This window comes from Pelodiscus sinensis, chromosome 2 (assembly GCF_049634645.1).
Source record: "Pelodiscus sinensis isolate JC-2024 chromosome 2, ASM4963464v1, whole genome shotgun sequence".
Classification (NCBI taxonomy): domain Eukaryota; kingdom Metazoa; phylum Chordata; order Testudines; family Trionychidae; genus Pelodiscus; species Pelodiscus sinensis.
The window spans coordinates 149,144,003-149,155,583 of NC_134712.1; the positions used below are offsets into that span (position 1 = coordinate 149,144,003).

Below are 11,581 nucleotides of genomic sequence, written 5' to 3' on the forward strand. Positions count from 1 at the left end.
TTTTCTGTGATTCAAAGCAAACTTTCTCACCATATGCCCCAACAGATTACTGCCCAAACTTTTTAGGTCAGGGCCCCGCCCTTAAAGTCCAACAGCTGTTTCCTTTTGTATTTGCAGATGCAGGGCGTGCCAAGGGGGGGAGGGGGGTTGTCCTTTGGGATGTTTGTTCCTCCTTTTTATATTTTCAGTCCCCCCTCTTGAAATACTTTTGAGACCCAGGAAATAAAGAGTCTGCATGGAAGAATATTCCCTGCTGTTTTTTTCACTTCTTTGAACTCCCTGCCTGATGACTGTTCTCTGCTTCATTGCAAATTAAGGGAAGCACATATTCCTCTATTTAGGACCATTTGTTGACATTTGCTTGGGCAGAGTTGTAGGGTTTGGTATGTGTTAATAACAACCTAGAGGGGAATCTTATAAATTTATATGCAATGTTGCCACACCTATTTTGCAAGGACAACACTGACTACCAAATTAGGAGTTTTCAAATGATAACTTACCAGGCGTACCTTGTACAAAGATGACAGTAATGTACAGAGTGTGAACACAGGAGTGTATTCCGTCAACGGTACCTTTGTCAATATTATCAAAAAGGAAAGCAAAAGTTAAGATTCCCTTCCTTTGCTCCCTGTGATGGGGGTGTTCCCACCGCATATTGAGGTGGAGAGGGTTAACCTGGTTCACATGGCCAAGGAAGCCCCACCCCTCACAGCCCTGCTAGGTGTGCTCCAGTTGGAGGCCAGCTATGAAGGCCTGTGGAGCTATTCAATCCAGGCTGATTGCTGCTGGAGAAGGAGGTGCTGTTGGAGGGTGTGAAAAGAAATTGCTGCTAGACAAAGCCATGGAGGCCAGTCAGTGGGAGACTGCAGGGGAGACCCCTGGTATGGAAAGAAGAGCTGGAGAGAACTACTTGGAAGAGACTGGTAGGAAGTAACCTGGGGTGGGGAATTGCATCTTGGGAGCTTGGCCTGTTGCGGTGGGATTCCCTGCTGAGCTAGTGGTGGTGCACTCTACCACTCACTGGGCTGTGGGTTGGTACCCAGTGAATAGTGGATCACCCTATTCATCAATCCCAGGAGGGGGGACAAACCCCTCTTGTTCCTGAATTTGGCTGTTAGGCCATGGTGCCCTAGGAGAGAAGGGTAGTTGGTAATTGCTAGGCTACCCTACCTAGGGAGTGGGCAGAACTGACATATGCAGTGTGGAATGCTGTCTGAGAATTGTTAAGGGTCTGATGCTCTCCTTCCCCCTGGGGGAGATGGGCAAGATTACCCATGACACTCCCCTAAACTTCTAAACAAGATGTGCTTATTGAAACTTCTGCTTGTGAGTGCTTATTCATGCTGCCATACACGTGCAGCGCCAGCCATGGTAAGTGTGGCTTGCTTGAGCGCAGTGGCACTGAGTACTAGCACCCTATTCTGTAGGCAGTGGTGATTTTAGCTGATTTCCCATACCTGAGGGTGACAGAGGCACAGAATACATTGACTGTTGGTGTTTTAAAGCCATTTAGGCCTTATGCTGTTAGCTTGTTTACTGCAAAGGTGTCTGCTGAAGTTATTGCCAACTTGCATGGGAAAGTGTCCTATGGCTGAGGCAGAAATAAAGCTGCCATCTGTAGACCCCTTCAGGAGAGGTTTACAGAGAATCTCCACGGAAGCTTCAAGGAACCTCAGGAAGATTCAAGGGGTATCCCTGTGTCCATAAACAAACTGCTTCACATGGCCCTCCTGCCTGTGTCTACAGGGGAATGGCACACAGATAAAAACACTACCTCTCCTTATTGTACTGCTACCTCTTGCAGTGTGAGTAGATTGAGAAGCCGATAGCTGCATCCTGCCAAGTTAGAAGGCACAATAGCATAATGGGAAATTATTTACACACTTAAAAGTCCTTGCCCTGCATCGGACTTGCCTGTGCTCAGCTTCTGGGATTGACTGGACTGTAGTGGAGTCTCAAAACAGATGCTGGCATATCTGTACTCCATTGGTTACATGTCTCTTCTCCTCCCCTTTCCATCCTCATCTTCGCTGATACCTCCATGGAGCTTGAGTTACAGGCCTCTGGTATCCAGGGTGTTAGTGGGGGTTTCTGCAAAGTATGGCCCACATCATGTGGTGGCTCAGGCATAGGTTGGTTGTTAACCTTCTATATGCCTGACAGACTTCTTTGCTTTCATGCAGCACTGCTGCCGGTCCCTATTGTTTCCTGAATACGCTATGAAATCTGCTTGTAGATGTCCATGTTTCTATAGCTGTCTAGTAGCTGTGCTTGCACAGCCTCGTCTCCTCATAGGCCTAGGAGATCCAACATCTCCTGTCTACTCCAAGCCGGAGCATGTCACCAGCATGGCAAGCTAGGTATTTGCATACAACACTGGAGAGCTGCTAGGTGTACTTGCAAAAATGAACAATTAGGGGGAAAATTTATTTTAAAAATTTGTGGGGCTTTATAGAGGAGGGGAGATGCCTTGCTTTCTCAATGGGCAGTGACGCTCCCGACTGTCACCAGAGTGGTGACTGTGTCAGGCACTGGGGGACAGCTGCTGGAGGAATGTTGGGATCAACAGTGCCTAAACTTATGTTGCATCAATGATAGTACTTTAACCATGACGCAAAGCCACACAGAGCTTTTATAGAGATGAGAGACAAATATAGGAGTAGATACAAGCAGAATTAAATTGATGCCAGGTGACTTTTGTCAGCTTAACTTTAAAGTGTAGAACAGGCTTCAGAGTCAACTACGTCTGCACTAAGACACTATAGTGGCACTGTTGCAGCCCTGTAGCTAGGTCAGGGGAATAATTCATTCCTCCACTTAGGGCTGTCTATACCAGGGGTTAGGCTGGCTTCATAGTGTTTCTCCAGGGTGTGAAAAATCCACATCCCTAAACAACGTAGCTGAGTCAGCCTAAGTTGTCAGTTGCAGGCCAGCCCTATGCCTACAGTGGGGTCTTTGTGACAATCTCCTGAGTGAAAGCAGCCACACTGTGAAATAGTACTCCAGCTACAGGCTGATTGGATTAGCACAGAAGGGCTATTGCATCAGCAGCTGGTGAATAATAACTTCAGCTGCTGATGCCTATCCACTATGCATCTGTCTTCAATCCACAGCCTCTGATGGGCCAGTTAGCTCAAGCTTAAAGCAATTTTGGTGCTCAGATGGGAATTGAGTTGGAGCAAAACTTATCATCCTTTGAGCTAACAATGTATTTGTATGGTCTTAAAAACACTGACTGCTGGTCTCTACTGGCACCACCTAGTGTAGAGAAGATTCATAGGAAATGAAATAGACTGAGGACTCTGGTAAGAAATAGGGAATTAAAATGTTTAACAGCAGCCTTCTTTGTCTCTTGGTTTCTCATTATCTAGATTAGTCCTCTGATTCCCATCATGCTTGCATGACTAATTCCAAACAAGAGTTAATCTTTTTGAGGCTTCTATGTCAGTATTTCTTGGAATACTTACATCATCCATTTGAAATTCTAAATTTCTTGGGCAGGAGATGGGAAAGCTGAGATTCCCCCTCCCCTCTCCCCCATCGCCTCCTCCCATAGTCAGACTGTTTTTAAGAGGGAAATGAATGGGAATGCATTGCTTGGGTTTCCTGAATTTCCACTGGGTAATCTTACGTCATTTTCAGCTCTCCTAAGCTCACTTGTGAAGTTGTTGAAAATGGATTAACATTGACTTCATTTCCTTCTGACACTAGTTATGGTTAACATGATTATGGTAGGAGTAATATCTGGACTGTTGGTTTTTTTAATGTAACTTTAAGAATGGCTAATGACTTGCACCTGAATTTATCCAAGCTATTGCTTTCGTTGTTAAAGATGATGACAACTATGTGGCACCCTGGGGTTTGGCAGCAGGGAATCCACTATCAAGCAGCAAAGTTGTACCTTTCGGCCCAGGTTAAAATGCTGTTGTCTTGATTAGAAAACTTTTGACTGTAATTTAGGGTGGGATCTACAGAGGTATTTAGACACTTACGTTGCAGTTCCTCCACTGCCACCTGCAAAGCTCCTACCACACTAAATTTAGGTGCCTAAATTCACATGGCCCCTAAGTTACATCAGTGCCAGTATTTCTGCTTCTAGGCATGTGCACCGCTTCTCCCTCTAGGCGTGTGGATGCCTGTCTCATGTGTAAGCCCTGGACTGACTCTGAGACCTGGGAAAGAAGCTTCAGGGGGTAGCCATGTTATTCTGTACAGGATAAACTTAAAAAAAACCAAATGGTCTGGTAGCACTTAATAGACTACCCCCTTCTTCAGATGACCAGAGATCTGGTCATCTGGAGAAGTGGGCTGTGCCCACGAAAGCTCATGGTACCATCTACGTGTTTTGTTAGTCTATAAAGTGCTACCAGATCATTTGTTGTTAAGTTTAGACCAGGGAAAGACAGCCATTTGGCTGCTTAAGTCTCATTCAGGGCTTGATCCTGTAGATGTGCTCAGAAGGTGCCTGCAAGACTGAATCCCATTCAAAATCCAGGCAGATGAGGAGGTGGCTATGTGGTACCATCCCTATAATTTGCAGCCCAATGGTGTGAGAGCACTTGCCTGGGCTGGTTAATTTCTGTTTGAATTGGAATACATTTTAGAAAAAACATCCCATCCTGATTAAAGGATTGCCAGGGATGGAGAATCCACCACAACTTGTGGTTAATTACCTTCCCTGTTAAAAATTGGTGGCTTGTTATGCTTTGCAGATTAGCACCAGCAAATAAAGACAAAGCTAACGTAATAAAATTGAATATATTATTTCCCTCCACTGAACTGCAAACATACTTAGGGGTTTATTTCACCAAACAAGGTTTTTTCTTATCTAAATTTGAAAATAGTCATTGCACTCCAAGACATAAATGTATGTAATTTTGTAATATGGGTTCAGTTTTAAAGAATAACAGAAGACATTTCAGCTAAACGCCACATAGATTAGCGTAATTTGAACAAAACTAATCTGTACCTTTATCTAAATTATTTGTGAAAGCAGCCACCTGAAAGAATCTATAAGAGACTTTATCTTCATTATTGTTCCAAATACCATGCTATCCAGTTCAGTATTCCTCTTTTGACTTTGCTGAGCACCTGCTTTGTAGAAAGTATATTCTGCAGTGTGTACGTTTTACCTCCGCAATTAGTGAAAAGAAGATGGTGTACAGTTCTGGGGACATGTCTTACGTTTCCCCGATTTTCTTTTTTTAAAACAAGAATTCTTCCCCATTTTTTTTTTTTTTTTTTACATCAAGTCCAGTGCATGTGGGAACGGGGCTTGGGAACTTTAAATTTGCACTGTGGGAATATTCATGGCCCTAGTCTACACTAGGGCCATATTTCAAAATAACCCCGCCAGATTGGAATTTAAAAGTGGTGCGTCCACACTATCAAGCCTGTTGTGAAATAACAGGCCACGGAATTTGAACTCTATACTCCTGCTTTTCATCAGGAGTAACACTAATTGTGAAATAGTAATTTTGAAATAATGATAGTGTGGACACTCTGGTGCTGCTAATTTGAAATAATTGGCCTCCAGACATGTCCCATTGATGTCAGCTCTGACTGCTCTGGCCATGCCTGGCATCTCCACTGCTCTCCTCCTCCTGTAGAACTGTAAAAGTCCCAGAAAGAAAAGGGCTTGTTCTACATGGCCAGCGGCACAAGCCCTGTGCAAGAGACCAGGACACAAGACGTGAGTGCCGCCAATGCTCCCTTGGACCCTCCGATGACTGCTAGCACTTCCGCTGCTTCAATGGCCTCCAATGCACAGGTATGAAGAAGAGCTCCAGCTTGGACTGATGCGGAGATTCTGGACCTCATTGAGATGTGGGGGAAGGAGTCCAACCTCCAAAATCTCTGCACCAGGAAGAGAAAGGGCACAGCAGATGCCTGGAACAGTGCAGGCTCAAAATAAGAGCTGTGCCAGGCCTACCACAAGGCAAGGGAGCAGAGCAGATGCTCTGGGGTGGCACTGCACATCTGCTGTTACTATAAGCAGCTGGATGCTATCTTGGGAGGAGGGGCAGTCCCCTCCCCCACTGTCATCAAGTCTGGTCAAGACACCCCTGCTGTCAGCCTACAGGAGGATGGGATAGCAAAGGAGGAAGATGACAACACAGAAGAGGAAGCAGCCAGCCACGTGACCATGCCCATGAGCCAGGAGCTGTTCCTGACCATGGAGCCATTCTGCTTTCTCCCTCCCCCCCCCCCCCCCCCCCCTGCCCCGAGACATCTTTCAGGCTTCCGATAACACCCCTCTTCCTGATGGCTTCCCCTCCAGGGGATAATGGGGCCCCAGAAAATGGGCAGGGGGAGTGGCTCTAGGGCAGCCAAAGGTAGGTGCCAATCCCAGCCCCGTCCCTGAGTCTCCATCCCCCACTTCAGGTTATTTACCCAGTCCCTCCCTTGTTGAAAAAACAGAAATCTTTGTTCGGGGACATACAACAACGTCTTTATTATTTGCTTTGCAAGGCAGATGCAAAGGGAAGGATGGGGAAGAAGAGGGTGCATGCACAGGGAATGCAGAGGCCCCTTGTGGAGATCCACAGGGTAGAGTCTCAGAACTGACCTTGCATAAAACTGTCCTTCAAGGCCTCTCTGAGCACTGCCTCTTGTTGTGCTCTCTGGATGGCACTAGTGTCCAGCTGCTCAAATTCCCTGGACAGATGTTCAGCCTCAGCGCCTCCTCACCCCCCCCCCCTCCCGGGGCAGAAAAGTCTCCCCCTTGCTCCCTCACAGGTTGTGGAGCACACAACAGGCTGCTACCACAAAGGGAGTGTTGCACTCTGAGGTCTGGGTGGGTGAGGAGACTCCTGAGCCACCCGTTTAAATGGTCGAATGCACACTCCATGATCCTGCAGCACCTGCTCAGCCTGGTATTGAACTCCTTCTTGCTGGGGTCCAGGCTGCCAATGTAGCTCTTCATGAGCCAGGGAGCAAGGGGTAGGCTGTCACCCCCAGGATGTCGCTGGGCATGTCCACTTCTGCGGCTGGGGAAACAAGTGCCAGCGTGCATCTTGTGGAAGAGGCAGGAGTTCTAGAAGGTATGGGCATTGTGCATCTTTCCTGACCATTCAACTTTAATGTCAGTGAAGTGTCCTTTGTGATCCACAAGGGCCTGCAGCACCATGGAGAAGTACCCCTTTCGGTTGATAAACTCTGAGGCCAGGATGGTGATGTGAGTGCCATCTTTGCCTCCCCTTGCAGTTAGGGAAAACTCACAGTGGCAAAGCTGTTGACGATGGTGTCCATGTTGCCCGGAGTGGTGACTCTCCATAGCAGCATGTGGATTTTGGCCTTCACTACTTGCACAAGCTGTCCCAGCTGTGGATTTCTCCACCCGGAACTGGTTCCCAACTGAGCAGTAGCTTTCCAGCATCGAGTTTCTACAGGGCAATGGCCACACACTTCTGCTCGGGGATGAAGATACTACCAGCAGCAGGAGCACAGCGACCTAGACGCTCAAACCCAGGGGGCCTCCCAGGCAACTTCAGACACCAGGAAGGGAACATCAGGATGGGAGTGCTGTGAGGCTCCAACACAGGGCAGGGCAGGTGGGAGCAAAGTGGATGGTGCAGTGCTGTGACATGTTATGTTGATCACAGCTGGCAGGGAAGAGGGGCACACCCATGGCTTCCCTCAAGGAGGGCCATCCTACCCCTACACGCTCACGGCTGCTAGGCACCACCTGCTCCTGCAGGCAGTGATGCCAGGGGCAGGTATGGGTCGGGGACACTGGGATTGCCCCACAGCTGCAGGCCTCTCAGTACTCTGCAGGAACCCCAACCATGGCCTGACACTTGTCTGTGCTGCTTCGTCATGGGGTATGTGCGAGGGGGGGCTGGGTGGTGGCCTGCACAGCTTCTGGGCTCCAGGGAGGCTGTGGCTCCAGGCCAAGCCACACCATGCCTTACTGAGACTCACATGAGCCACCTCTGACCCTAGGACAGGCACTGCCTGTTGACCAGGAGGAGGACATGCCCTCGCAGGGAAAGTGTGAGCATGCATGACTGGCGACTTTTCCCTCTTGTCCTCCACAGCCGGACCAGCTGCTCAGGAGGGGGGCACCACACCTGTCCCACCACCCAGACGGCCGCAGGGAACCCCTCGACACTGGTGCACCTATCTGGACCTGGTGCACCAGCACGTTGGAGTCCTGCAAGGGATGCAGGAGTCAATGGAGAGGAGGCTGGAGGCAGAGGCCGAGTGGCACCAGCAGTTGCTAGCCGAATTTGCCCAGCAGTGCAGGGACATCTGCGCTGCAATCCGGGAGGCCATGGCCTTCCCCGGTCCTGTGCCCGGTCCTGCCTCTCCTCCTCAGCCTGCCCCCAGCCCCAACCCTCCCCCAGCCCCTGCCATCCCAGACCGAAGTCCAGCCCCACCTCCTGTCCAGCCCCCTGCTGTGGCAGCCCACACGTGCAGCCAGATGCAACAAGGCCTCCAGAGCCAATCTGCCAGGGGCTCTTCCTCCAGGCAGCCCCCTCAACCATGAGCTTCCCTCCCCCCTTCCTGGTTGACATTCCCCCTTCCCACCAGTGACAGTAACTGAGGGATGCACTTTATTTTGTTTACAAACAGTTTATTTTCTAAGTTTTATTTTCTCTGAACAAAAGTTATTTTATTTTGTGCCAAAAGCAACAGTGAAATAAACCGGACAAAAGTTTTCACCACCACCTGTCTCCGTTCTCAGTGTGTGAGGAATGTGTGACTGGGGGGCTGGGAGGAGTTTTGGGGAGGAAGGCACCGGGGGCATGGGGTACTCCCACATTTTGAAGTCCCTGGGGAAACTCAGCGGCCTCCTTGGGAGAATTGCTCCCTCAGAGCTTCTAGGATTTGCAGTCCCAACTGATGGGCTTGCCAGATGGCAGCTGTCCAGGGCTACTCAAATTGCCTCCATCTCAGCTTGCGTCCTCCACGCAGGGAGGAAGGCCTCTCCTTTCCTCTCCATGTGGTTGCAGCATGCTGTGCGCTTCACAACCTCGTCGGGGATGTTGAGTTCCCCCATGTCCACCCGAGTGAGAAGGCATCTAATCCTGCCCTTCAGACGGCCAAAGGTGCACTCCAGCTGGTAGCGAGCCCGATTCAGGAGGGAGTTAGAGTTCCCTGCTTGCATCCAGATGGCCGGGCATAAGGGGGTAGGCCGCCTCGGCCATGACGCATCTAGGCTTCTGCCCATCCCCCACTGCCAGGTTTCTGTCAGGGAAAAATGCCCCAGCATGAAGCCTGCAGTACAGGTAGGAGTTCCGGAATACACGAGCATCGTGTGCCCGGTCTGACCACCCGACACAAACGTCTGTGAATTGTCCCCGGTGGTCGACAAGGGCCTGCAGCACCATCCAAAAGCAGCTCTTTCTATTAATATACTGGACTGCTCAATGGGGCGGTGCGTGGATGGGGATGTGCCTCCCCTCGAGTGCTCCACCGCAGCTGGGGAATCCTAGTGCCACAAATCCAGCCATGATGGCATCCAGGTTTCCCAGGTGGACGGTCCTATGAAGCAGCTCTGAGTTGATGGCTGTGACTACCTGCATAAAAAAGGGACAAATAGAAACATACAGGACATTAAAAGGTTCGGCTCACCTGATGAGGTTCTCCCCTCTGGGACCCCAAGTGCTCCTCCTCAGACAACCATTCCCCCATCCCCTGCACCATTGTAGGGTGAGGCTGAGGGGGCTTCTACCTCTGCCACCCCATCCCCAATTCCCTGTGCCTGATCCTGACTGCTCCCCTGGACTGTTCCCTGTGAGTGACTAACCTCCATCAAGACGACCCCGAAGGTAGACTTCCCCACGCCAAACTGATGCCCCATGGAGCGCTAGCTGTCGGGGGTGGCCAGCTTCCACAGGGCAATAGTGACGCGCTTCTCCAGTGGGATGGTGGGCCGCAAGTGGGTGTCCTGGCAGTGCAGGGCAGGGGCAAGCTGGACACAGAGCTCCTGGAAGGTGGCCTTCCGCATCCGGAAGTTTTGGAGCCACTGGTCATTGTCCCATTGCTGCAGCACTAGCCGGTCCCACCAGTCAGAACTGGTGTCCAGCCTCCAAACTCACCTCCCCATAAACAAGTTCAGGGGCAAAGGCTACAGCCTGAGTGAGGGGCTCAAAGCTGGGCTCAGAATCCAGCTCTGCCACTAAGGTCATCATGCTCTCCTGAACATGCAGCAGAACTTCCTGCAGCACGGCGTTGGGCCATTGCCTGCCCAGTGGCAGCTCAGGCTCCATGGCCAAAAAAGCCAAAATAACGCACGAACAAAAGAAACAAACAAAAAACCAAAACGCAAACACACAGAGGGTATGTCTACACCAGTGGTCCCCAACACGGTGCCCGCGGGCGCCATGGCGCCCGCGGGGGCATTTCAATGCGCCCGCCAGGTGCTCGGGGCTGGCCTGGCCCCGGGCACATGGCGCATGGGCGCTTGCGGGGGGAGCGCCGGGCGCGCGGCACTCGTCGGGAGGCGGCGGGGGGAGCGCCGGTCCCGGGCGCGCGGCACTCGGCGGGGGGGAGGAGCAGGAGCGCCGGCCTCGGGCGCGCGGCACTCGGCGGGGGGGGGGGGGAAGGAGCGCCGGCCTCGGGCGCGTGGGACTCGGCGGGAGGGAGGGGGTGGCGGGGAGCGCCGGCCCCGGGCGCGCAGCCCTTAGAGGGGGCCCTGCCCCCGGGCGCGCGGTAGGTGGGGCCCCACCCCCGGGCACGTGGATGGGGGGGCGCCCCCGGTCCTCGCCCCCTGGCGCCCGGTGGGCAAACGGCCACGCCCCCTGGCGCCCGACAACCTAAAAAGGTTGGGGACCACTGGTCTACACTACCACCCTAGTTTGAACTAGGGTGGCTAATGTAGGCATTTGAACTTGCAAATGAAGCCTTTAAATATTCTGGGCTTCATTTGCATGTTCCCGGGTGCCGCCATTTTTAAATACCCTGTAGTTCGAATTACCTGCCCGTGGCTACGCACAGCATGGACTAGGTAGTTTGAATTCAAGCTCCTAATTCAAACTACCATTAAACCTCCTTGCAGGAGGTAGGCAAGCCAGAAGCGGGAGCAGAGCAACAGCTGTCCAGGAGGATCCCTTTAAGCACGCGTCTCTGCAAAGAGCATGCAGCAGCGCCTGGACTTGAAGGCTGCCCCTGTGACCTGCCAGAAGCACTTCTGGGTGCTGCCTTCTGTTGAGAGAGTGTCTCGCAGTCTGTCAACAAAACTTCTGTCGACAGAAGCCTGTAGTCTAGATATACCCCTACTGTGCATGGTCATGCAGTGCAGATATTATCAATAAAAGCCAAGTTGTACACCTCAGCATTGAATTTCTGTGCCTTGAGTGAAAATAATCATGGTAAGAAGGAAGAAAGATGCCATCTGCTACAAGTGTTTAAAACCAAAAAATATTTTTTTCCTGTGAATAAAGTATTTTCTTATGATCACCACTTCTGATATTGATTGCAGGGAAAACATGTCTTTGCAGCCTCCAAGTTCAATTGTTTTTCTAAGCCTTTGGTGCTTGGAGGATTTTATTTTTGCCATAAATATTGCAATTTAATGCAGGTGGGGAACACTTTTTTGGGGGGGAGATATGCGGGAGAAGGGCTGCTGATCCAA

General features: G+C 50.9%; 1 long non-coding RNA gene across 1 annotated transcript; it reads left to right on the forward strand.

The window, feature by feature from the left end:
- Positions 1-699: 699 nt before the first annotated feature.
- On the forward strand, positions 700-8,669 carry LOC142826790 (uncharacterized). Its single transcript, XR_012901037.1, has 2 exons — positions 700-923; positions 8,040-8,669. It is a non-coding gene; the product is annotated as an uncharacterized LOC142826790 (long non-coding RNA).
- The last annotated feature ends 2,912 nt before the right edge of the window (positions 8,670-11,581 follow it).